The 27,714-nt window shown below is 41.4% G+C and overlaps 1 long non-coding RNA gene across 2 annotated transcripts; it reads right to left on the reverse strand.

Moving 5' to 3' along the window:
- Positions 1 to 714: 714 nt before the first annotated feature.
- LOC116281574 (uncharacterized) lies at positions 715 to 27,710 on the reverse strand. 2 transcript variants are annotated; one of them, XR_012074890.1, is made up of 6 exons: positions 27,585 to 27,710; positions 19,437 to 19,682; positions 18,635 to 18,699; positions 16,775 to 16,859; positions 16,556 to 16,664; positions 715 to 815 (listed from the first exon to the last, which is right to left on the reverse strand). It is a non-coding gene; the product is annotated as an uncharacterized lncRNA (long non-coding RNA). The 2 variants fall into 2 exon arrangements; XR_012074889.1 differs by lacking the exon at positions 16,775 to 16,859.
- Positions 27,711 to 27,714: the final 4 nt, after the last annotated feature.

Here is a 27,714-nt window from a genome sequence, read left to right on the forward strand (position 1 = left end):
TAGGGTCGGGGGACGGTCCCCAGGAGGGTCCCCGCCCAGCCTTCAGCTCCGAACCACGCGGGACTGGGGTGGGTTAATAGAGCCAGATAGCCGGTGCTTCCTCGGGATACACGAACCAGCTCTGAGTGGAAAATGGGCGAGAGCAGCGCCTGTCGAAGGGGACCGTCCCCTCTCTTTGTGTGGTGCGCGCTGGGGACGCCAAGACACTCGGAGAAGGAAGCGGGGCGCTCCTGGGATCCAGGGACAACCTCCTCTAAGAGTCTAAGGTCTCCGGGCGCTCCAGAGTGGGGAGCGCACATTAGCTTCCCCGCTATCGCCTCGAACTTCTAGATGGAAGCAGAAGGTGGGCGCCAGCTGCCCAGGAAGGGCTGCAAGGAACCTGGGGTGGGGCAGGGTCCTCCCAGTCCACGCGCGAAGCTTCATTGTTCCTGGGGCGGCGGGAAGTGTGGGGGCAGCCGCCAGGGAGCAGTAAGTGGGCTCCACATTGCCCTCCCCCAGGTCAAATTGTGCTAAATACTCTCTCCGAGTCCCGGTCCGCGGCTCGAGTTTGGGGGGCAGGTCGGTCCCCTGGGGGCGGCCCCATCACTCTCGGGCGCGGCCTCCGAGCCCCGTCGGGCGCCCGAGCCTCACCTGCGTAGGTAAGAGGAGTGCCAGGAGCAGCAGCCCCAGTCCAAGCCTGGCCACCATTGCTCTGCCCATGTCCGCTCCGTCGGTGCGCGGCGCGTCTCACTGGATGCCGGTTGCGTGGAGGACAGCTGGCTCTAGGCTGGCGCTGGAAAGGTGGTGAGCGCGGCGGGCGGGCGGGATCTTATATACTGGGAAGACACAATAGCGGTGACGTGGCACCTCCCGCCCACCCACCCGCGCTCCCCGCACCCGCCGCCGCCGCCGCCGCCACCACCCCACCTCCCGCGCGCTCGCCCGCCTCCTCCCCGCCCCCGCCCGCCCCGAGCTCCCCGCGCCCTCTTCCTCCGCAGGGCGGGAGACCCCGGGCCTGCAGGTGGGCGGCGGGCGCCCCCCGCTCCTGGCAGGATGCTTTGTGTTTCCCTGGGCGGGCAGCCTGCAGGCTGGCACAGGCTCCGGCGACTCCCACACAGGACCCGAGGCGAACTCGCTAGCCACACACGCCGCTCTGGGGGCCCGGCCCAAGTTTCCTTTGTTTCCCCGGACCTGCCATCTTACCCCCCAAAGAAAAGCCTGAGCCTCCCGCCTGGCGGGCAGTCTCCAGTCCCAGTTCTGACTGCGGCGCTGGCGCCGGGACTCCCGCAGCTTGGGTTTTCTCAAATCCCCGCCCCAGAGAAAGGGGAATTGTGCGGGCTTTGTGAATATCCCAGGGCTGGCGACCGTAACGGGGCGCCGCCACGCGCGTGCCCTTCCCAGGCTGATCGGCAGGGTTCGGGCGGCGTCCGCGCTCAGAGCAATTTGTGTCGCGGCCGCCCCTTCCCCCAACCACTCGCTTTGTTTTTGGAGATCCTGTGTTCCCCTGGCTGTGTGAGCTCTATGGGGCACCCTGGGTCCGCATCCCCTAGAGAGTTGGGAAGCAGCCCGTCGGGCGCAGGCCCACTCCCCGGACACGGGCGACGACTGGGTTTCGGTCCCGGCTCTCCTCCCTGCCGCCGCTAGTGGACGGGGGCGAGGAGGCGACAGCCCACCCTGAAGGGTGGTCCCCTTCCCCGGCCTAAAGGCACCGCCGGCCTTCCCCACGCGGCTTTGCTCCCAAGTCCTACCCAAGAAGCAGGAACTTCCCTGGCGATCTCTCTAGAATTCGCTGCCCCACTGGGACTCCTGGGGACACACTCCCTTAGTCTCTGTTACAATGCACTTGCTCATCATGCGTTTAAGGGGCAAAAGCTTTCGGAATAAGGCATTTACTTTTCCATAGCTGCCATTAGGCAATTTAATGAACTGGCGCAAATAGGAGATTAGTCATCATTCTGAAGATTAGAGCTGAATATATTTTCCAACCATCCTGTTGTGAAGAGTTTCAAGCACACAGTGAAAGTAGAAACTATTTACTGGTGGAAGATTTTTGGTTTAATTTGTAATTGCAGGACTTAATCTTTCTAAAGTTTTGCTCAGGTGTTTTGCCATCTTCAAAGCAAACAACAGAGGCCAAACAAGTAAGGCTGTAAATTTGTTTAAATTTTACTTTTGCAGAACAACCTGATTAAACAAGGTTTGTTTTATGGAAGCAGAATGGTAGTTGGTTTGTGACGGAATGGGTCTGTGCCTTACTGGTCAGCCATTGAAACTCAGTAACTTTCCATGTTTAGTATGTACATGGGAATACAGGAATTTCTTTCATGCACCAGCAGACTTTCCTGTTTAACAGAGTTATCACATTGTATAGGAATAACCTGTCCTTTTCCAGGACATGAGTGGGCTATGGCCCAAAAGTGCCTAGTTCCGAGGCAGGGGCCACAGTAGGTTCTCTAGAAGCTGCTTATTGAACTAAATGGTGTTTCAAAGAATACATTTTGTCCTTCATCTTTTTTTTCTATTCCTCCTCTCCTCCTCCTCCTCCTCCTTCTTAATATGGAGAGATGAACTAATGGAGTGGTTAAGAAGAGACTCTAGAGCCAGAATACTCTGGTCCAAGTCCTGGTTGCACTACTCTTACTTGAGACAAAAAGCCTCAGTTTCTCTTGTTTTGTGCTAAAATTTCTGTGATTTAACAATAAAATTTGTCAAACGGGGGGAGCCTCAGTTTCTTCATCTGTAAAATGGAGATAATAGAGCCATTATTAATTACTTATTAAAGGGTTATTGTATATAAAGTGTTAGAACAGTGCCTGCCAGACACTAGGAGCTCTCAGGTGATGTTTGCTCCTGCACTGAATGTCCCAGGAAACTTCTTTGCAGCTGTGTGATTCATGAAAGAATTATCAAGGCACCAAACAGTACCCAGAACTGGTAAGGCACCTCATCACCAAGCCAGTGAGACTACACAATTCACAAAGCAAGGCCCTTCACATCTGCCTAGCAGTTCCCCCGGGCATCCTCAGGAGGTATTACTTGGGCTTTGGCAATTCTGTACCCAGGAGGCTTTAGCCTTCCTAGAAAACTTCTCATTACAAATTCCCATGCCACTCTATTTCCCATATGACAGGAAACTCAAGAAAAACGGCCAGAACCTTTCCTCTATGTTTCTTTTTGTGATTCCTTCTTCCTGTTCATCCTTCTCTTCTGGTTTTCCATAGTTATTTGTTTGCTTTTCTCTTTACCCATAATAGCTCAGGCTCCTAAGACTAAATTGTGATTCTCATCAGTTATCCTAGAATTTTTGTTAAGACACATGGCCAATTTTCATTTTTATAAAATATTTCATGGAATGATCTTGAAACTAATTGATTCCCTTAATTGACACGTGCGTGGAAAGTCACAGTTCTAATATTTTTTCATAAGATAGCATGTGACTCAACCTTTTGATGCTAGTTCTCATTTAAATTAAGGGAACAATAACTACAGTTTCTAAGTGCAGAAATGTGAGTGATGAAGAACTATACTCGGGAGTCAGACCTGGACTTGAATTCTAAGGGTCTGACTTTGGGTGAGCTTCCCAGTCTCCTACTACCTCAACTTCCTCACCTGGTGATGGGCTAATAATACCTGCCTCACAGGGGTATGCTCTTCACTGAGAAAATATGTATGTTTAGCCAAGCGCCTGCCACACAGTAAGGACTCACTAAGCTGCTACTTCTATTGCTGTAGGATATAGTCATTATAATGTGGCTTTTAAAATATTTTATTTGTATAGTATCTGCTCTTTATTTCAGGCATCTTTGCAAGTGGCATTTTATATGTACACCTATGAGGTCAATAAAGCAGATGACATTAGTTTCATTTCCATTTCTGAGGCACAGAGAAGTTAAGTAATTTCGGCCACACAGCCAGTTATGGTGCCTCACCTAAAGCCAGAAACAAAGTTCCCTGACCCAGGTCCCAAGTGTTTTCTGCTTTTCCAACAAGAGCAGAGGCACAGCTTCCTACCCCATATCCTCTTCACCAAGCACTCAACCAACATTTGCTAGTTGAATGGACTATATTAAGGGAGCAGGTTAATTTGCTTTCAGAGGTAAAACAATAAATCCTATTTCTAGGGGAAGAGAAGATATTATTTGACATTCTTAGCACTTCTCAACAAAAGGGATATGAAATAAAACATTAATTCAATAAAGGAAATTCCTTCTGTGCTTTATAGCAGAAATGGTGGCTGGAATAATTAAATAATTTGTTTAAATTCTATTCTACAATATGTTGCTATACCTATTTATGTTCACAATACTCTCCCCCCTAATTCTGTGCCACCGTTAAATGCATTAAATGCCAGGCATTTAACGTTTTGATTTATCCTAGTTTTTTAGCTAAGCTTTGTTCTACACTCAGGAACATCATCCTGCTTCAACCATAAGATAGCAGTGAAGGTAACAAACTGAGCTTTTTTGACGGAGTAGGTTACAAGTCCTGGGGCTAGAGCTTGCTGAAGCAGCTGGTGGAGTCGCAGCCTGACTCTCTGTGGGGACGTGCTGCCCCCTACTGGCCATAGAAACCCCTCGGCTCTCACTGTTGTAAAACTCCTTTGTGCTGATTATAAAAGCCCTGAATTTTTGAAGCCTTATAAAGCTAATAAGCCACGATAAGCTTCCATGATGACTGGTTCCTTTTTTCCCTTTAGAGATTCTCGAAGAAATTCTCTCAGGTCTTAAGCTTCATCCAAACAAGAAAACAAATGGGAAGGGTAGGAATTGTACTATTTTCAAATACAAACTGAGTAGTATAGTTGCCTACCTCTTAGCATCCTGGGGATTAAAAAGAAGTAACTCTTAATCTCTTTGGCTAGAATTTAAATGTGGTGTCTGCACTGTGTTGGCAAGGATATGACAAAACCAGCCTTCTCATCAATGCTGAGGGGATTATGGAAAGGAAACAGACATCTATCAATATTAAAAATACACGTAGGGGAGGGTATAGCTTAATGGTTAGAGTACACGCTTAGCATGCACGGGAGGTCCCAGTTCAATCCCCAATACATCTATTAAAATAACTAACTGAATAAATAAACCTAATTACCCCCACCTGAAAAACAAAAAAATGAAAACAAAAAAATACATGTCCCCTTAGACGCAGCAGTTCGATTTTAGTAACTTAGCCCACAAATATACTTGCCAAAATGCAAAAGGATATATGTTCCAGGGTATTTTGGAGCACTGCTTGTAACAGTAAAGGATTGGAAATCACCTAGTTATTCACAGATAGAAGCCCAACTAAAGAGACGACAGCATATTCATATCATGAAATATTATAAATCATTTTAAAAAGCAAAAGAGCATAATATGTACTACAAAGAAAAATCTCCAAATAAATTCCTAAGTGAAAAAAAAAAACTATCTGTGTTTCAAAAAAAGAAAAGAAAAATCAAGACAGACAGACTCTTTCCAAAGGGATATGCAAGAAATTGTTAGCAGTGCTTGCTACTGAAGAGAGAAACAGGTTGGCCAGGGCACAGAAGTCAGACCCATTTTTCATTACGCACTGGTTTGTACTCTTTGAATTGTGTACATTATTCATTCACAAACAGATGGATAAAACCATTGAAATAAAGTAATGTCAGTACATTTGACTCCCATAAAGCAAGTGTGTGTGGCAAGCTGACTTTTCCTAGCCCCACCCGACTCGGTCTCAGAATTACACCCTCCTCCCCCACCCCCTGGAGCCCTCCCACCATCATTCACAGGTTTTGGTACAGAAATTCTACTTTTCCACAGTTCATCCACCTTGTGACAACTGTGAGACCAGTCCTCTCGAGCCCAGATGGCACGCACGAAAAAGCTTTCAGGAAAAATGACAAAAAAATGAAGAACTGAGCAGCAGGAAAAAACAATGAGAAATCACTTGGTAAAGCATCTGTTTCCTCATTTTGTTCTTCCTGAGGCGCCTTGAGTTACTGGGGTTGGGCTGTTTGCCTCAGAGGAAGGCTTGAGCTGTCTGGCCCGTTCCCTCTAAGGGAGCTTTTTAAGATTTTCCCTCCATCCCTGGGCAGGAGGTGGAGTCAAGGCCTAATGCTGTAAATTCTAGTGTAAATGAAGCCCCACTTCCACCTCACAGAAAAGAATCTCCAGGCCAGAAGAGTGCTACATCATTTTCCATTTGCATGTGGACCCTAAATGATCCTTTGCTTGGAAATAATGAAATTGGAAGAGTGAGAAGTCCAAGTATTTTTCAGGCTCATACGATTTTTAGTCTTACTTCCCTGGTACTTCACTTTATGTTAGGTTTAAAGCCACAGGGTCCCTTATGCTATAAAAGATTAGTAAAATTTTAAGTGGCCAGGAAAATTGGATTAAATATTTTTATAAACCTGAAGAATGTTACAACACAGTGGTCCATTTAATGAAATGTTACATTGAGCCTGAAACAGGAACCCACGTTTTCACTTTCTGAAATTCTTGCTGTGAACACAGTTGCTCAGGATTCCACTCAACAATATCTTAAAGCAGATGCTGCTTACATCTTATCCAATACAGTTTTTTTTGAGTAGGGGAATTAAGTTTGTTTTTTTTTTTTAATGGAGGTACTTGGAATTGAATTCAGGACCTTGTGTATGCTAAGTGTGCACTCTACAATTGAGCTATTTCCTCCCCACCTCTAATACAGTTTTGTTTTTTGTTTTGGGTTTGTTTTTTTTTTTTTTTTTTTTTGCAGGGACGGGTAATTAGGTTTATTTATTTATTCTTGGAGAAGGTACTAGGGATTGAACCCAGGACTTCATGTATGCTAAGCATGCACTCTACTACTTGAACTATACCTTCCCCACTCAATATAGTTTTAAGATGTCATTCTGAGGAAGAAATAACTTGTAATAGCCATTAAAATAAGACTAGATTAATTTAATAAGCTGTGTTGAAAAGGGATTTCTCCATTGAGAGCCATATACTTGTACATAGATCTCTGAGCTTAGAAAAGTTCTCAATAATCTTTTACACATTTTTTTCAGATTTCAAGAATATGTCCAATATAGAAAAATTTGGAAAATATAGGAAAGAAAAATTACCCATAGCCCACTAACCAGAAATAATTACTACTAATACATTTTTTAATATTTTCTTTTTGTATATATATATGTATCTATGTATTTAAAGTTTGTTGGTTTGTTTTGCTAAATTAGGAGCACATGTGCATAAAGTTCTCTATCTTGTTTTTCTCCACTCAATAGAAAACAGTAAAAATTTAATCATAAAATTTGAGGGCACATTACTACAAGGTTAATGAAACAATGGGGTGACCTGTGCAGACGGCCAGCCAGGGTTTCTGCAAGATCCACATTCACCCAGATCCTCCTCCTGACTTCAGTTTGGTGCACCTGGTGGCGTTTACTGGCTCCAGATATTGATGGGGATGATTCAGGGTTAGGGGTTGGCAAGACTTCCAGGACAGTGGCGTCAATTTCTGGCATCTTTTGGAGCTAGGAGAAGACTGGGGTCTCCGCATAAAGGATGTCTGCTGTTCCCCTACGCAGCCTTGTCCTCCTTCTACATTCCCACAGCCCAGAAGGACGTTAGGGCGCCCCCATTAGAATTAGAAAAGGGGAGCTGATAAGGATGAGAGCCAATAACATTGTATCTGAACTTGTGTTATTTCAGGACATGTTTTTGGCAGGTTTTAGTATACTTTTCTTGGTCCTTACATATTCTTCAAATACATTATTCATAATGACTGTACAAAATTCTATCTATCTAACTGGACATTTGTCCCTATTATAGACATCCTAACACACATGTTTTATTTTCATTTCTGGTTATTTTCTTATGCTAGTTTGGGTCTTGAAATAAACTGCTAAATTGTCCTCTAGAATTGTGTGAGATTGACTAATTCACAAAACTTTGCTAAACGTGAGAAATACAATGTAAAACATTTCTAATTTTAGAGGAGAAAAATCTCATTATTTACATTTTCACTGTCAGTGAGATTAAGCTCTTTTTCAGCCATTTAATAGCCATTTGGAATTGTCCTTTTATGAGCTTTCAAGTACATTTTGCCTGTCCACAGAAGTGACACGTGTCAAGAGTTGCTCGGGGTGAGGAGACACTGGACTCGGTTGTCATTTGGTTGGATCATCCTTTCTTATGTACGGAAAGGATGCAGAAGCAAGTCAGTGCAGTCAGCCAGGCTTCAAAGCAGAGGGATCTACAGAATTTCCAGGACAGTCACAACCTGCTTCCAGATCCTAAAATCCTCTTTGGGGGCACACACTTGCAGATGATAAAATCTGGGTGAGTGAAGGTGAGATCAGACCTTCTGGAAGCTTAATGGTCTCTCTTGACACCCAGTCTTATGTACATGAGGCTAAAACAGTTCTGTACATAAACTCTAAACGCATACTCCAGGCCACAGCCACCAGACCTGGAGCACCTCTTCAATCCTGGAGTTCTACTACACACTTCATGATTACAGGATATGGTACCCTGGGGCATGAACTTGTTCCTCTTAATCATTTTCAGCCTCAAAAGGGCAATACATCCTGGTTCAAGTATATTCTTGAAGTTATTCTTGAAGTCTATTTCAAATAGGTCTCAGTTTTTCACTATCTTTGGATGTCAAGCTAACAAGTTCTTAAACCAGGTAAAAGGTTCTTCCGATTGTATTCTTATGTATTGCAGAAACTTTTTACAGATTAAGAAACACTTGCTCATTAAAGATTCATTTGAGTGCATCTCTTGTATGTATGCTTATGACTGACCAGTGTCAAATGAAGAGTGAGGACTACTAGACAGTGCCAAGCATACCAATCTGCAAGAAACCCTACAAACCACCAGAAGTAAAATGAGAAAGAAAATATTTTCTTTAAAACCATCCTCTCCAGGTGTGGAGAAAAGGGAACCGTCCTATACTGTTGGTGGGAGTGCAGTTTGGTGCAGCCGTTGTGGAAAACAGTATAGAAATTCCTCAAAAGACTAAAAATAGACTTACCATATGACCTAGCAGTCTCACTCCTGGGCATATATCCAGAAGGAATCCTAATTCAAAAAGACACCTCCACCCCAATGTTCATAGCAGCATTATTTACAATAGCTAAGACATGCAAACAACCTAACTTTCCATCAACAAATGACTGGATAAAGAAGTTGTGGTATATTTATACAATGGAATACTATTCAGCCATAAAAAAACAACATAATGCCATTTGTAGCAACATGGATGGCCCTGGAGAATGTCATTCTAAGTGAAGTAAGCCAGAAAGAGAAAGAAAAATGAGATCGCTCATATGTGGAATCTTTAAAAAAAAAAAAAAGATGACAAATGAACTTAAATATAAAACAGAAACAAACTCACAGACATAGAATACAAACTTGTGGTTGCCAGGGGGGAGGAGGATGGGAAGGGATAGACTGGGAGTTTGAGATTGGTAGATACTGACAGGTATATATAGAATAGATAAACAAGTTTATACTGTATAGCACAGGGAGATGTATTCAGTATCTTGTAATAGCTCATAGTAAGGAAGAGTATGAAAGTGAATGTATGTATATTCATGTGTGGCTGAAAGATGGTGCTGTACACCAAAAAGTGACACAACATTATAAACTGACTATAACTCAGTTAAAAAAATAAAAATCCTCTCCGAAGAATTCTGTATGTGGTTTGAAGAAATATTTGATATACACTTGGGAAGTACTTGAATGAAGTCATATCCAACTGTTAATCTGTTTTGTTGTTTGTTTTGTTTTGCTGGCTAATTTGCTTGAGATAATGGGAGACCATGTTGAAAAGGGCTGCCACTGGGAGTCCCTCTCTCTTCCTTAAATTTCTCAAGCTCTCCTCCAAAGAAAGGTAGAAATATTTTAGAACATTAAAGGCACAACAATTAGTTACCCTGCCTAGGGTACCCAAATGTCTTAGTTACCTTTTAGTTATTCTCAGCACTTTTTTCTGCCCCAATGTGCTAGAGGATTGTTGCAACCTACATTAGCATCAGTAGCTCTGGACAGGAGCAATTCCCAGGGGAGTCTTTGAGAGCACAGGTCTGGGGGAAATCAGACGCTTCAGAGGGGGTATGCCTTGAAAGAGTCTGCTAGAGTTTAAAATCACTAGTCATGGCAGTATAGCTTTATTAACTAGCAATAAAGGGTATAGCCTAAGTTGTAAAGTATTAATTAGTAAAAGGCATACATATGACACGAGTAAACAAATAATTCAAAATAATTAGCCCTTATTCTCTGCATGTGTAGCTGCCATTACAAATAAGGAAGTTCAAAATATAATGCTTAATTTGCAATTTTTCCCTTTAATTGCACCTGCCACCTCCTGCTGTTAATTTGAAGCAAATTAAACCCTGAAGGCAGCATCCAAAAGTAAGAAGACTAAGCAGATTTCACCTTTGGGCAAAAATTATACAACAGTTTCTCCTATTTTCAAAAGGGAGAATCATTCTTTTCCAGATGTGATAGACTCTTTCTGTTTCAATAGCATAGCCCAGTAAGTGACAGGGTGACACTAAGGATGTAACAACCAACTCCCCCCAGCCTGCTGGGCTGTGTAAGCTACATGAAACCCTTGTCTCCGTGGGTTCTATGCCAGTGCTGCCCAATGTAAATATAATGCAAGCCACATATTTTAAACTCTCAATTTTCTAGTAGCCACATAAGAAAAGTAGAAACAGGTAAAATTAATTTTGGTAAGATATTCTATTTAACCCAATATATCCAAAATGTTAGCATTTCAACATGTACTCAATATTAAACAATTACTGATGAGACAGTTTACATTCTTTGGGGGTTCCATATTAGTTATCAATTACAGTGTAATAAGTCACTACAAACCTGGCAACACACTTATTATCTCATAGTTTCTCTGTGTCAGGAATCTGGGCATGATTTAGTGGGTTCTCTGCTTCAAGGCCTCTCAATCAACAAGGCTAGAATCAAGGTGTCAACCAGGGAGGGGGTCTCACCTAAGGCTCGACTGGGAAAGAATCTACTTCCAAGCTCACATGGTTGTTAGCAGGATTCAGTTCTTGGTGGGCAGTCACACTAAGGGGTTCACCTTGCTGCTGGCTGTTAGCTGGAATCCACTCCCAGTTCCTTGCTACATAGGTCTCTCCATATGGTAGGCTACTTCACGAAGCCAGCAAGGGAAAGTCCATAGAAACAGTCTACTGGCAAGATGGAAGTTATGTATATAACATAACTGTGGAGGTGACATCCCGTCACCTTTGCCATATCCTGTCGGTTAGAGGCGAGTCACAGGTCCCACCCACGTTCAAAGGGAAGGCAATTCCACAAAGCTGTGAGGCAGGGATTTTGGTAGACCCCTTAGAATCTGTTCACCACAGTACTGTCTTTGAGATCCACTGTGTATTTTACACTTATAATACATCTCAGGTCAGACCAGCCACATTTCAGGCGCTCAAAGCTGCCATATTGGACAGCACTACTCATCACAACTAAACCCAGAGACTTGGGAATTCCAGGGTACCCAGACACTGGTATAAGCAACCATGTGTTTGTATAGACAACTCAAACTCAAACTCAAAAGAACTGGAAGCATAAAAATAAAGCAGGTTAAAAACATTTTGTCATTTTTAATAGGTAAAGAACTTACTCTCATTTCAAATCTGAATCCTCAAAGCAAGGAAAGTCTGGAAAACAGTTCTGCATTTGTTTTTATAATTTTCTATTTCACACTTGCCCTGGCTTATTGGGCAAGTCCTATAGGCTGAGAGAAAGAACTAAACAAAGGCAATTTACAGAAGGGTTAGGTGACCATAATATCAGAGGGCTCCCAGGAAGATATCTTGGTAAGTAATCTCATACTCTTCCCCTCGATTCCTACCAGGACCACTTTAGCCCAGCAACACAAAGAATCGATCCTTGCATGACATTTTACCAGAAACAAGAGGCTCAGAGGAGGGATGAAGAGGATACTTCCCAAGCAATTCTCCAGTTTCCCCCTTGACCCCAGTGTGAGGGACCCCTGTGTGAAGAGGATCTGATCCCTGTTAAATTAATTAAACAGGGAGGCCATTAGACTGAGGTGGCTCTATGTCTTGGCAGCCTACATCAGCAGACCAAAACCTGAGCCTGTAAATGCCTCAAGGTTATGAAATGGAAACCTAAGGACAGCCCATTACAAATAGCCAACGAGGCTTTCCCAAATAAGGCAACCATATGCTATATCGCCAATCAAATAACTGCTTTGCTTTGCTTCTGCATCTGTTCTCTAAAAGTTTTGCTTTTAGGAGCTCTCCTAACCACTTCTGGTTTGGCGTTGCCCAGTTGGAGTGGATGTTTCATGAAGTGATGATATTCTCTTAAGAAATGAGTCATGATTTTGTGCCTCAGTTTATCTTGTAACAACCCTGAGCATCAGCTGGCAGTCAGAGGAGTCTGCAGATGGACCATTTCTTTACTAAAGCCCGGGTGTCCCACTTGCAAGCCAATGGGCTCACCCCAGCTCCTCTCAACTCTCCACACTGCACAGCACTGAGTTCAAATGTTAACTACATGTGCAAATAAGCACTAAGCTCAGCTGTTCACATGATAACACGCATGCATCTGTTCTCACGTCTCCCCCGTCACCTAAGGACAGCCCCAAACCTATCCTGACTTTTTGCAGGAATTTCCAGTCCCACCTTCCCATCTGCCTCCTGGATATTTCACTATGAATATTCCCCTTTCATTTTCAGCTCAGCATATCTAGCAGCAAATGTTAGAGGGGAAATGCCCTACCATGGGCTAGTCAGCCTCAGCAGGGGCTGGAGGCATTCTGCAGAGCAGAAACCCAGGGGCATCAAAAGCCATGCAGGATCTCACTTTCCTAGAAGACCCTATGTTCTGAGGCTCCTCTAGCCTCAGCTCACATTCTGCCAATGGAATATGTATCTCCTAGATCTCTCTCTCCCATCGCCATCAGAGACAGCCTATGCTCTGTCTATGGAGTGTGCATCTCTCTGAATAAATCTATTTTTACTCACACAGACACACACACACATACACACTCACACACACAAAAGCCATGTAGCAGCCTTGCCAGAGTCAGGGCTGTTTCGACACAGTAAACAGATCCCACAAATTTGAGAGTTTAATCTCCTCAATGTATGTAATTATATATGTAGACATGAATTAATCAGTTATTTCCCCTTTCTGAGTCCCCAAAAGCCCTCGAGTCTGGGATGGGAAGGTCTGCCCTTAGTGTGCATCAGTGTGGGCCGAGGTAACCCCTCCTCCCATCAAAAACCAAAGCTATAGGGACATCCCTGGTTCTGGTGAAATGGAAGAAAAAAACTCCCGTGTTGTGGTTCCCTCAGTGACCATAACTGGTAGCACAAAATTATCTCCTACTTCTTCATCAGTTACTCACAGTCAGATGAAATATAAGATTCATAAAATGTACACTGGAACCCAGGGTGCAGAAATGACAGTGCCTAATTTGATTTTATGGGATGAGGAGGTAACGAAATGGGAAGGATGGTGGACTTACACAAACGTCCTCGCTCATTACATTCCTGCAGTAGAAAGGGTAACGTTTTGTAAATCGTCTAATTCAAAGAGCATCCTGATGGTTATGATACCATCACCTCCCCCACTCACTCACCTCTCACCAAACAATCCTAAGAGGCTAAGATTTATTTATTTATTTATTGCCTAGATCTGAGCTAATAGATTAGTAATAAACAAAATTCCAGACCCAGGGTGCTGTAGACTGAATGTCTCCTCTTAAAATTTTTGGAGAGGAAAAAAAATTTTTTTCTCCATCATTCTAAGTTCATGGCTGGGGCCCCTGTAACAAGTCAGATTAACAAGAAGAAAAGGAAAAAGGAGGGTTTTTGTTTCTGTTTTTGTTTTTTAAACATGTATACTTCATGGGCACATGGGAGAGACCCAGGGGAAAAATTAGTAATTCTCAAGGAGATGGCTTAGAATTCAGGCTTAAATACTATCTTCAGTTAAATCAAAAACAAGGTGTGGGTGAGGCTGGTTATGGATAGGTGACCAGGAAAAGTAGGTGCCGTCTCCACTGACAAGAATCTCTAGCAGTTCAGAGCCAGCCTTCTCTTCCAGGTACAGGGAGGGAGTCACCCTCACAAATAATGATTTTCTTCATAAATACATATTTCCCTTACAAAAAGATTACTTCTGTTTTCAGGGCTTCTCATGTGTCTGCTGTTTCTCAAAATAGTCTTTATGACACAGAGGTGTATTTTATGGTGGCCTATTCTGCCATCCTTCAGTATGCTGAAACCTAACCTCCACCGTGATGGTATTTGGAGGTGGGGCCTTGGGAGGTAATGAGGTGATTAGGGATTAGTGCCCTTATAAAGAGACCCCAGAGAGTCCCTCACCCCTTCTGCCACATGAGGACTCAGCAAGAAGAGGGCTGTTTATGGACCAGAAAGCAGGAGAAATCGAATCTGCTAGCGCCTTGAACTTGAACTTCCAAGCCTCCAGAGCTGTGAGAAATAAATGTGTTGCTTGTAAGTCAGCTCAGCTATGGAATTCTGTTAGAACAGCCAGAACTGAGTGAGGCATAAGGTGGAAGAACAACTAGGCTGGCCCGTAGACCCAGGTTAGGGGGGCCGCCAGAGCATGCACATCTGTGCCACCAGGATGCATCCACTCTGTAAATAACGCCAAATGCTTCTCACATCTCTTACCCTCTGTCCTCAAGAAGCACCTGAGTTCAAATGCCAGGATGGTCGGTGGGCTGGGCCACTGCCAAAGTGGAAGATGGACATTGCCTCAGGTTATGGGAAAAGGTGAATGGCACAAACATTTAGGTATGAGAGAAAACTGAAGTAACTTGTCAATTCTTCCTCTGACATATGTAAATGTAGTAGGTTCCCACATGGTGGATTATAATTTCTCTGGCGCCGGAAGTTGCTTCTCTTCCTGCTGCAATTTGCAGCTCTGGAGGGTCTCATGACCTGGCGTGGTACCCAACAAGTGCCCACAGCCACAGAGAAGTATCTTGCCATATGAAATATCAATTTTCATACTCACTAACTTGCTGTAAAGTGCATGAAGCATGATGTCATCTCCTTATACTGGAAACCAGAGAACGCTGAATGCAAGAATTTAAATTGCTTTGCTTTTACTAAACTATTCTATTGTATTTAAAATTTTCAAACAATAAATTTAAGATTCTTTAAAGAATTTCAATTTTAAAAGGCTAATATTCATTAATAATTTGCTCTCCACTTTTAAATTTTAGCAGATAATTTTGACTTTTTGAAGACTAACTTTTAAGCACATACATTAAACAATTTAAATTTTTCTACTGTTTGATTAATTTTATATACAGTTTAATGAAAACTTACTTGAATAATATTTGAATACAACTATATTTTCATTTTTAATCCTCTAGACCATTGCCAAAAATCTTGATTATAACAACAGAACTGGTAATTTTGCTTAAGTGAAAGTAAGAAAAATAGATTTACAGAAACATTTATGAATTACACATGTCTTTTTTTTTTTTTTTTGGTCTCATCCAAACATCAGTAGCCCATCAGCAGACTTGTACAATAATAATTAGATTTAGTCAAATTTTCCCAATTTCCTGTCATATAAAAACCATGCTTTATTTTTGTCATTAGGAAGATATATTAATCAATGTAGGAGGGTAAAGTATACTTTATTTAACAGTTGTTAGCTTGATTTATAACTTTTAAATACTTAGACACTTGGAATATGCCTCCAATTTGTATGGTTGCCCTGCGTGTTAGTGACAGAGGATGAACTGGGTGCCTGCTAATCTCACTCCATCAGAATTAAGAGCAGTATCAGCCTGGCACATTTACTCATACCTGAGGTCCCTACAGTCATTCAGAAATCAGAGAAGCCTTTTTAAAAATGAAGCCATTTCTGAAAATTATCCACTTATAATGTCTTATGATAGATACCACGGACAGTAATAGATAGAACAGAGACATCCTTTGTAAAGTCATATACAGAAAGGTCGTATATCGCAAAGGGATGAGAAAAGCCCAGCTGAGAAAGAAAGCAGGCAAATCAGAGACAGTTTAACTGTTGTTGAAAGGACCACATTGGTGAGCCCATAATAGATAGGAGGGTGAGATTCTGTCAGACTTAATAGCAGGGAAATGAGAAGTCAGTCACTCCTAGAGACTGAGAAATACATAGTGGACAAGCAGGTAAGAAGCAACTTAAAAGTGAAGCCAACAGGCAAATGAAAGAGACAGCAATTAAGATCTATGGCAGTGGGAAGGGTGTAGCTTGGTGGCAGAGTGTGTGCTTAGCATGCACGAGGTCCTGGGTTCAATCCACAGTATCTCCATTAAAAATCAATAAATAAATAAACCTAAATGCCCCGGCCACCGAAAGGTCTGGAAAAAAATTTTTTTTTAAATTTGTTGAGTTCCCCCAAGAGCTAGACACAGTGCTAAGCACCTAACATACCCTGTCGCATAACCTTCAACTATACAACACACCAGAGGTTTTAATAGGATCTAACATATTAAAGCTGTAGAAGGGAGACTACTTAACCCTTAATGTAACTGAGCAATGGGCTTGTGTGCCCACAGTGCAGAAAGACAAACCTTGACAGCAGGTGTTTGCAGCAAAGCAAGGACTTATTGCAGGGTGCCAAGCAAGGGAGTGGGAGACAAACCTCAGGTCCACTCCAACTTGGTCTGAGTTGGAGATGTTCTAAAGGGGAAGAACAAAGAAGCCAGGGTTAATTTGTGACATTTCTTAATTGTAGTTTTGGGAGTCAGGATGCCTACAGTTTATGAGTCTTGTCTGTGAGGTCATCTTACCCTGGAGGAACAACCTGAGTCTGTACATTATCGATGCTATCAACAGCAGCAACTTTAGTCCTCTAACTCTCGTTGTATGCTTGCCCTGCGTGTTAGTGATGGAACACTGTGAGCACAGGATTGAGGTCAGAAGAGACAAGCCAGGGAATACAGTTTTGGATAGAGAGGTTAATCATAAACTCTGCACAGGAACTTGGTTTTTTAAGGGGTTTCATTAATGCCTATAGAGCATAGTTCAAACTTGCTGGTAAGATGCACACCACCTTTGCCCCCTGGCCCTAATTAGCCACCCAGTGTCCCCCTCCCCAGCATGTGGCCCTTCTCATGTCCCAGCACACCAGCGGTTTCATGCCTCTGTCCCTTTGCACATGCTGTTCCCAGGGATGGGGGTGCCTTAATTCACCAGCAAACTCCTACCCATCGTGCAAGCTTCTGCTTAAATGTCACCTTCTCTGTGAAGCTTTATCAAATCCTTCCAGGCCCAGCAAGTTTACTTCCTCTTTCTGTCTCCAGAAACCCTCCATATCATCACACATATTAAAACATGTCTTGTAGGGGAAAAGGTTTAGTTCAGTGGGTGGGCACCTGGATTCAATCCCCAGTACCTCCATTAAAAATAAATAAATAAATCTAGTTGCACCCCCCCATAAAAAACAAACAAAAAACAAAAGAAAAAAAAAACATATTTTGTCACATTACAACGATCTGCTCTTGTGTCTGTCTCCTTCAGATGGCAGCTCCTCATGGACAGCGCAGTATCTCAGCACTTATGCTGTGCCTAGAGTACGGTAGGGATGTAATACATGCACACTGACTGAAAGAATAATTAGAGGGGAGGGTATAGCTCAATGGTAGAGTGAGTGCTCAGCATGCATGAGGCCCTTGGTTCAATCCCTAGTACATCCATTAAAAACTAAATAAACACAATTACCTACCCGCTAGAAGAATTTTTTTTTAATTTTTAAGGCAAATTAAAAAATTAAGAACAATTGAATGAATGAATGTACACAGGTACTATTTACACATGTAAACCACAGACATGTAAGCAACTAGCTAGAATATCTCAGAGTATCTTCCTTTCATTTTAGTTCAGTCTGCTGGATGAGATCTGACCATGACCCTCCTTCCTTAGCTATATCTTTCAGAAACAAGTGGATGACTCAAATGACACGTGACTTGTGTTAACATAACATGACAACAATAGACCACGTTAGACCAATGCATCCAACAGAACATTCAGCAGTGATGGAAATAGTCTATATTTGCACTTGCTGATATGGTAGGCACTAGCCAAATGCAGCTACTGGGCTCTTGAAATGTGGTAAGTGCAAATGAGGAAGTGAATTTTTAATTTTAATTAATTGACAAAAACCACATGTGGCTAGTAGACTAAATTGGACAACACAGCTTCAGACGATCGTTAACCCACAACTTTGTAGGGAAGTTCTACCTCATTATAATTTTTCTGTACAAAAAGCCAAACACTCAGCCACTGACAAGCTAGGTAATCTTAAGAACTTCCTTACCTTTTCTGTTTTTCATTTTACTCACCTGTAAACCTGGCAAGAGGGACCAGATGATAGAAGGCTGACAGCTCAAAGCTCCTTGAACGTACACCTTTGGGCTCAGTTCACAGCAAGTCCTCTGGACGGACAGTTGGCGGGAGGACCCCTATACCCCTTCCCAGATTGCGGGGGCAGACACGGGCTTATGCACTCACGTGGGTTCCAGTTTTCCCCAGAGAATTATAGACAGGTAAATTCCAACCCAGGAGTCAGAGGGCCACACTGCAAACACTTAAGTTCCCCAGAGGGAAATCCTCTGTTCTAAATCTTAAAGAAGAATGGGAAAAGGCCTCACCTGAGCAAAGCAATCCATCCTCAGGCCCTGTCAGTTCTTCAGGCTGGAGCTGTCAGGGTAGCTTCCTGTGTCAGGGGTAAATCATTCAGCTTCTTTCCCGTAGGATTTTTGTGCTTAAAAAGACTGAGACTTGTAAAGCCATCTGGGCTTCTAATCAGGTTTACTAAGCCTGATTATCTAATTTCTACCTGTTAAAAAAAGCACTTTGCAATTCCTAAGTTCCACGGAGAGAAAAACGCTAAATCCCTTTCCCGGTTCTCTGAGACAACTGGGCTCACGTGTGTATAACTTGGAACGCCTAGCTGGTCCCTTTTTCTTAAAAGGGAAGGGGAAAGACAGAGAGGAGGGAGAGAGAGAAAGAGAAAGGGGGAGAATAGAAGGAGGAGGAGGAGGGACAGGAGGCGGGGGGGGGACATAAGTAGAAGGAAGAAGAAGAAAGAGGGAGACAGCAGCTGAAGCTCTAGGTCGGTGGTACTCCATGCTGAGTGTCATCAGAATCACCTGGAAGACTTGTTAAAACATTGCTGGGTCCTGCTCCAGAGTTTCTGACTTAGTAGGTCAGGAAAAGGACCCTAGGTTGTGCACTTCTAAATCCCCAAGCGATGCTAATACTGTTGGTGATCATGACATCACCCTGTGAGAACCACTGCTGTCACTGCTTCTGCCCTCAGCTACTTTTCTTGCAGTTCCGGACAGGGTTTGAGTCAGTTCCTCAAAATGAAAAGATGTGTAAGTGTGTGCTTAGAGAGAAGGGGCTTGGTTAATATGTTTCCCCCTTGTCTCCACTCCTACCCAGACATACATGAGGCAAAGCAGACTGGATGCCTGGCGGCTGCTGCCAGTAACAAGATCTGGTGGGAAAGTCTGGAAGACCTTGCAGTTGGTTTCAGTCACCCGGCTGGCACCCTTGGCTGGAGGGCATGCTGGTCAAGGGCACACCTGTGCGCAGAGGGACAGCTTTCTCCTCAGGGTATCACAGCCCCCAGTAGAACCCTCATCTCACCACCGTAACTCGTCAAAGGCCATTGTTACATAGCATTATCCTTTCCTGTTGAGAAAGAAGAAAATCTGTAAGTATGTAAGGGCTTTTGACAAAGGTCTGCCTTGATCATTTATAAAAGTAAAAGGAAGGAAATGATTTTTTTAAAAAGATATTAATTAGAAAACAAAGAAACAATCAAAAGGATTTTTTTAAAGCCAAAAGTTGGGTACTTAAAAACACTACTAAAATCGAAAACCTCTGGTAAGGTGGATCAAGAAAAAGAAAAAAAAAAACAAAGGAGGTAAACAAATACATTACAAATTTAAAAGATTAAAAAATATTATGAGCAATTTTATGCCATTTAATTGGGAAATACACACAATGAACTAATGAATTTCAAATCATGATGAAAATGTGATATTTGTCTTTGACTTCACTTAGTGTAATCACTAGGTCCATCCATGTTGCTGCAAATGGTATTATTTCATTCTTTTTTATGAAGGATGGTGAGTATTCTTTTCATAGCAATAAAGTTATTTACATAAGTTTGTTAGCAGATAGATGGGCCCCTAAATTAGGAAGCCCACTGAAGTGTGTGGGTCCTTGCCACTGGCTGTGAAAGAATTCGAGCAGCAGAGGCCGAGGAACAAAGTTAACAGCTGCTTCATTGCTCAGAAGAGGAAAAAAAGAAAGTGCTTAGATGGGGAAAAGGAAAGAAAGGCACTCAAGCGAGGAAAAGGCGTTAGAGCAGGGAGCTGTCAGCCAAGATGTCTGGTAGAGACAGCTCCAGCTGTGGCTCGGGCTTTTAAGGGAAGCTTCTGCTATCATGTCCTCATTTGGGGTATGCTGGAGCCGATCATCTTCTTTTCCATCCTTGTACATGGGCTTTTCTGGTGGTTGCCATGGCAATTGTCAATTGTCATGGCATTGGTGGGTGTGTCACTTAGCATGCTAATGCATTACAACGACCATATAATGAGGCTCAAGGTCCGCTGGAAGGCAAATCCTCTGCCATCTTGGGCTTCACAGGTTCTAACCAGTTCTTGTTTCTTCTCTTTGCCTCCTGAGACTTAGAGAAGAGTAACTGGTTTCTCTTTGAGGGAGGAGCAGGGGTATGATCCTGGGGGCAACAACCAGGGGGTAACCAGGACCCTGCCCAAGGCTACACTATTGTTTCTTGATTGTTCCTCCCTTATTTCTGCATTCCTTCCCTTCCCTGATTAGCAACTGTTTGAATCTGCCCCTTGGAACTCAGGGGAGGTCAAGGAGATTGAATGAAGCCTATTTCTTTCAGAAGAGAAATGGGGAAACAGGAAAGATGTGTACCAGGGAGGACCCCACAGTTGTTCTGCTAGTATCAAGTTCACTAAGAATCTGTTCGTCTCCTAACAAGACATAAATGGAAACATTGGTTATATTGTCAAAGCTTTGCTGGAATGTTATGTTTGAGAAAAACATGCACAGAGTCAGATATGACCAGACAGCTTTAAGAAACTAAGAGTGACATTATGAAGCCACATTGCCCCTTGGTAAAACAACCCAGTACCTTGCTTACAGGGTTCCTAACAGTCTTAACAAGTAAGGAAGGAAGATCACTTCCTGGCAGGCACAGGAACCTCAGTATATTTGGGGGACCTCAAGAAAAGAGGAATTCATCTCAATCCATAGGTATTACTGGTGAGTCTGATGGTAAGTTCTTGCCATAACTTCCTGGCCCCAAGAGGCATTTAAAATTTCAATCTGCAGATTCCTTACAAAATTTTCCCACAAAGCAAATTCAAAAGAACCTATATGGTCATTTGCTATTCTTGCTGGACACATAAATAATTGGGCCAAGTTTAATGAAGCTAAACTTATTTTGCAAACAAATTAATCTTAATTTACTTTGGTAGACATGAGGGTGATTATTGAGAAGGTATTTCAACAGAAACTATAAAACACAGTTGTGTATACTAGATTTAGTCTGTTAATCATCTTTAAGGTTTTGTTTTCCTGTAAACTGGACTGGAACCTGAATTCTAGTTTCCTCTGATATTTGACTACAACTCTCCAAACTAGTATTTCCAATTTTTCTCCCACTTCGACTTGGAATCACTGAAAACTAAAGCTGCCCTTATCATGAAGCCCTGCAAACTGAAGCTGATAAAACCTTGAGAAATTGTTACCAGGGCTTTTGCCCCAGAATCACACCCCTGCCCCTCCCTTCTATAGAAATCAGTTACTCTTCTCTAAGTTTCAGGAAGAAGCTGTAAAGAGAAAAAAACAAGAACTGGTTAGAACCAACTAGGACCGAGATTGTGGAAGATATGACTTCCAGCTGACCTTGGGCCTCATTATATGCTCATTGTAAGATATTAGCATGCTAAATAACACATCTACCAGTGCCATGACAGTTGACAACTGCCATGACAATAACCAGAAAAGTCCACACAAGAACTGAAAAGGAGAGCTGCATCAGTTCCAGGTCCAAACCATACCCTTGTTCTCAGATAACTCATGAATATTCCTCCCACTCTTTCTAATTCCTTCCCTATACCTCAGCCCTCCTATATATTTGGTGTCTTTGCCAGAATTGGGTTGAGAAATTGATTTGTGAATAAGGTTCCTGTTTCTCCATTCTTTGGCCATTGGATAAAGCTTGTGCTGTTCCAGTCTCAGCATTGGTTTCATTATTGGCTGAGAGGATCCCATTGAAAAACAGAACCTCCCCAGGCTAGGACCCGGTGCAGGTCCATTCAACCAATTCAGTAACAAGATCACTACAATAGCCTCATGTCTATTGATGTGCAAGCCACTCAGAAAGTTCACCAGAGCAGTCAATAACATCATCAGATTCAAAATGCAAAACATCCTTCGACCCCACCTAGAAATTTTCTCTCAATTGACTGCCCTTCAGACTGGCTTTGTACTTTGCTCCAACCATTAACCATTTTTTACCTTTTGTCTCCATAGAAATGCCTCTTATTAAATACATAATTGCTTGTACTCTACAGGCCTGACTTTGAGAGCCCACTTGCATCACCACCTTTTGAAATGAGTAACTGAACTGACCTACTGTCAGGACTAAGAGACTGGTTCAGTGACATGAAGCAATCTACCAACTCAGCTTCCTGACTGTGAAACTTCTTAAAAGATGTTTCAAAGGTGGTAGCACTGGGGAGCAAAACTTGCCACCCCAAAATGTCTTTTTGGCATATTAATTGTTTTAAACTGGTTATTTTCTGAGAAATGGCAGACCTGGGAAGGGTTCTGAAAACCAAATAGCAGTAGCACTTTTGTTAGAAACATTTACATTTGTAAAGGAAATCTCCATTTGTAAGGGTGTCTGGAAGAGAAAGATGACCAAATCTCTAGAAACTCTTGTCAATGGAGAAGGCACTGACTTAAATCTGCATCACAAGCACCCTTGTTTACTGTGGTTTTCCTGGTAACTTCCCATAACAGACTCTCCCCACTCTCAACATAATCTTTTGTCTTTAGCTGAAGATAGTATTTAAGGTGGGGGTTTCAACCATTTTGGTGAGTTGCTCAGTTTTTCTTGGTATCTCCCATGTATATATGTTGTTAAACTTTTTCTCCTGTTAAAAAATAGTAATAAATAAAATGAATTTAAAAAATAAAGATAAAAGACTATTCATGAGCACATTTTCCATTATATCAAAAACAAAAACAAACAAAACCTAGAAAGAAGTCATAGTCCACGAAAAGAAGAATAAAAAATAAATTACATATAGTAAATAATGCCACTTGCAGCAACAAGGATGGATCTAGAAATTATCATACTAAGTGAACTAAGTCAGACAAATCACATATCACTTATATTTGGAATCTAAAAACAGGACACAAATAAACTTATTTACAAAACAAAAACAGACTCATAGACTCACAGACATAGAAAACAAATTTATGGTTACCAAGGGGGAAAGCAGTTTGGGATTAGTAGATACAAACTACTATATACAAAATAGATAAACAACAAGGTCTTACTGTATATCACGGAACTATATTTAATAGCTTGTAATAACCTATAGTGAAAAAGAATATGACAAAGTATACACACACACACACACATATATATATAACTGAATCACTATACTATATACCAGAAAGTTAACATAACATTGTGAATCAACTATACTTCAATTTTAGAAAGAAAAAAGAAAGAAAGAAAGTAAAAAAGAAAGGAAGAAAAAAAGAAAGAAAGAAAAAAGAAAGAAAGAAGGGTATACTAACACTATGGAATATTATAAGTAGTTTTTGCTCTTAAAATATCTTTCTTCGGCTATTAACTAACCTTGAGGTTTGGGATAAGTAAGGTGAAGCAGTGGAAAGAACTTTCTTCTCCAGGTAGTTTTTTTTCCACTTAAGCAAAGAAATAAGTAAGTAGTAAATTGTAAGAGAAAATAAAAGAAAATAAAGCCCGTAACAATGTTCAGAGTATGAAAAATATGGCTGCTCTGCTGCATTAAAAAATAACTTAAAACTCACCTATAGGTCCCCACCCAAAGTACTTTGATTTACTCATCCCTTTATGTAAGAGTAAGTACTTGAGCTAAATTAAAAGATGGAGCTCAGACTTGCAGGCTTAACTCCTAGCTCGACTCTCAGTGCCTTTTGGTCTGACCTAGTGCAGCCCTGTGACCAAATGAAAACTTAGTCCACTAGGTGGTCTAAACCAGTGAAAACTACAATCCCCACAATGCACTATAGCAGGGGGCAGGTTTCTGTGGAAAAAAATTAAAAATCACAAATATGTGTATACATACATACTACTTGTTAATCTCACAGTAGTTTTTTAATATTAATTAACATTCTTAAGTTAAAAATCAACTTGGTTCATCTAACTAAATTTTTTTAAAGGCCAGTGACTAAGTTGGTTATATGTAATCCAATATCACTGTATTCTTTTACCTCATTCCATAATCACGCATAATCATATAGCAATTTTGTCAGTTTCTAATAATACTAATTAACTCCTATTACTGGCAGATTTAACAATATATCTGTAGTCTTTTACAAATGACTTAAACTGGTAAATGCAAGTGCGTATCGCCTGTGTAAAATGTCAACAGCGTAAACTGAATTGATATATGAAGCTCTATCACTTCAGCGCCTGAGACAATGCGTAACTGCCTTTGCCTACTGCACAAATGCAATGAAGCAGCCCCTTTATGAAGCAGTGAAGTGAAAGTGTGTGCGATGCAGAGCTGGTGAACAGGACGGGAAAAGGAAGGGAGGATGCTCTGAAAACAAGAAAAAAATCTAATTTAACAGAGCTTGTATCCCCACGAGTGTTAATGAGAACATGTATGAAACTTCTTGAAACAGACGGTCCCTTAGAAATTCTTCCTTTAATTTCTGGTTCATCTTTTCATGTCACAAAAGAGCAGTATTTTCAGAGTTGGGGTTTTTTTTTTTCCTTTCTTTCTTGTAGTATAGTCGGTTTACAATGTTGTGCCAATTTCTGGTGTACAGCATAGTATTTCAGTCATACATATACATACATATATTCCTTTTCATTATAGTTTACTACAAGATATTGAATATAGTTCCCTGTGCTATACAGTAGAAATGTGCTGTTTATCCATTTTATATATAGTAGGCAATATCTGCAAGTCCCAGAGTTGAGTTTTGTTTGCTTGTTTTGCCATCTACTCACCCATGGCCTGACCAGTAAGCTGGACTCAGTTGATCTTTTTAATTGCTTTATTCTCTTTTTTCAAAACTTTATGTGTGTGTGTGTGTATATATATATATATATATACACAAAATTTTTTTAATGGAGGTACCAGGAATTGAAACCAGAAACTCATGCATGCTAAGCATGTGCTCTACCATTGAGCTATACCCACCCCTATTAATTGCTTTATTCTTGAAAGGATGTTCTGAACTTCCCTTATATTGTCAGTAAACTCTGGTGTGTGCATTTTTCTGGTGACAACATCTACAACTCTCAAAGATGTTCAAAGGGGTTGGTGATCCCAGAAAAACCCAAGGCCCATTGCATTAAAATAAGCTCTCTTCCCAGAAATAAACCCATGCTCTTAGGATCAATTAATCAATGACATAGGAGGCAAGAATATATAATGGACAAAAGACTCTCGTCAATCAGTGGTGCTGGGAAAACTTGACAGCTACATGTAACAGAATTAAATTAGAACATTCTCTAACACCATATACAAAAATAAACTCAAAATAGATTAAAGACTTAAATAGAAGACTGGATATCATAAAACTAAAAAAAAACATAGGCAGAACACTCTCGACAAAATTGCAGCAATATTTTTTTGGATCCATCTCCTAAAACAAAGGAAATAAAAACGAAAATAAACAAATGGGACCTAATTAAATGGAAAAGTTTTTGAACAGCAAAGGAAACCACTGACAAAATGAAAAGGCAACCTAATGAATGGCAGAAAATATTTGCAAATTACACGACCCATAAGGGGTTAATATCCAACATATAAAACAGCTCATACAACTCAACATCAAAAATACAAACAACCAGATTAAAAAATGGGCAGAAGAACTGAATAGAAATTTTTCCAAAGAGATTCAGATGGCCAACAGGTACATGAAAAGATACTCAACATCACTAATCATCAGGGAAATGCAAATCAAAATCACAATGAGATATCACCTCACATCTGTCACAGTGGCTATCATTAAAAAGAACACAAATAACAAATGTTGGTGAGGATGTGAAGAAAAAGGAACCCTCGTACACTGTTGGTGGGAATGAAAATTGGTGCAGCCACTGTGAAAAACAGTATGCAGGTTTCTCAAAAAACTACAAATAAAACTACCATATGACCCATTAATTCCACTCCTGGGTATATATCTGAAAAAAAACCAAAAACACTAATTCAAAAAGATAACATGCACCCCCAAATGTTCACAGCTGCATTATTTACAATTGGCAAGATATGGATGCAACCTAAGTGTCCATCACCAGAAGGATAAACAAGATGTGATACATATATACAACTACTCAGCCACACACACACACACACACACAAAAAGAATGAAATTCTGCCATTTACAACATGGATGGACTGAGAGGGCATTATACTAAGTGAAATAGGTCAGACAGAGAAGGACAAATTCCGAATGATATCATTTATATGTGGAATCTAAAAAAATACAACAAACTAGTGAATATAACAAAAAAGGAAATAGACCCACGGATATAAAGAACAAATTAGTGGCTACCAGTGGGGAGAGGGTAGGGGGAGGGACTTAAGAGACAAACTATTAGATATAAAATAAGCCAAAAATATATATTGTACAAGGTGAGAAATAAAGGAAATATTTTTATAGTAACTAAAAATGGAGTATAACCTTCAAAAATTGTGAATTCCAGGTAGACGGAATAACATGCGCAAACACTTGGAAGTACGATAGTACGTGCCTTACTTTTCTTCTACAGAGAAGAGTTTGGCTTGACTGGCCATAGGATGACAGTGATAGGCTGGAGACCACAGTACTGACTCTGCCTGCTATGCTCTGACACTACCAGATACCCTCATGGCTTAAAGTCACTTCATTCAGATCTCTGTTCGAATATTACCTCATCAAAGAGAGTGCTTCCTGGATCAACTCACCCAAAATACTTTACACATGCGCATACATACACACATCGCTCCATCTCTCCCTCTCTTTATCTTGTTTTATTTTCCTTCATTATGCTTATGAACATCTCACATACGTTTGCTTATATGTTTAGTAACTTCTCCCTCAATAGACTATAAGCTCTAGTAAGCAGGGTTTTTAATATTTTACCATTCCAGCACCTACAACAGTACTCAATAAATACTAAATGAGTAGAAAGGTAGTTTAGCATTAAAAAAAATTGTGAATTACTATATTGTACACCTGTAATTTATACATAGTATTATGCATCAAATATAAGTCAATAAAAATTAAATTACTTAAGCAATTAAAAAGAAAAAGAAAGCTCTCTTCAACCTTGTGGAATCACAGGGCGCTAGCTTCTGGCTCAGCTCAGAGCTGGGCTTGTCCTCCGGGCAGCTCTCCCCACGTAGTCCTCCGAGGCACGGCTTCCAGCAGGTGTCGCCGCGCTGCCGCGCTGCCGCGT

Source organism: Vicugna pacos, chromosome 8 (genome assembly GCF_048564905.1).
Source record: "Vicugna pacos chromosome 8, VicPac4, whole genome shotgun sequence".
NCBI classification, from domain to species: domain Eukaryota; kingdom Metazoa; phylum Chordata; class Mammalia; order Artiodactyla; family Camelidae; genus Vicugna; species Vicugna pacos.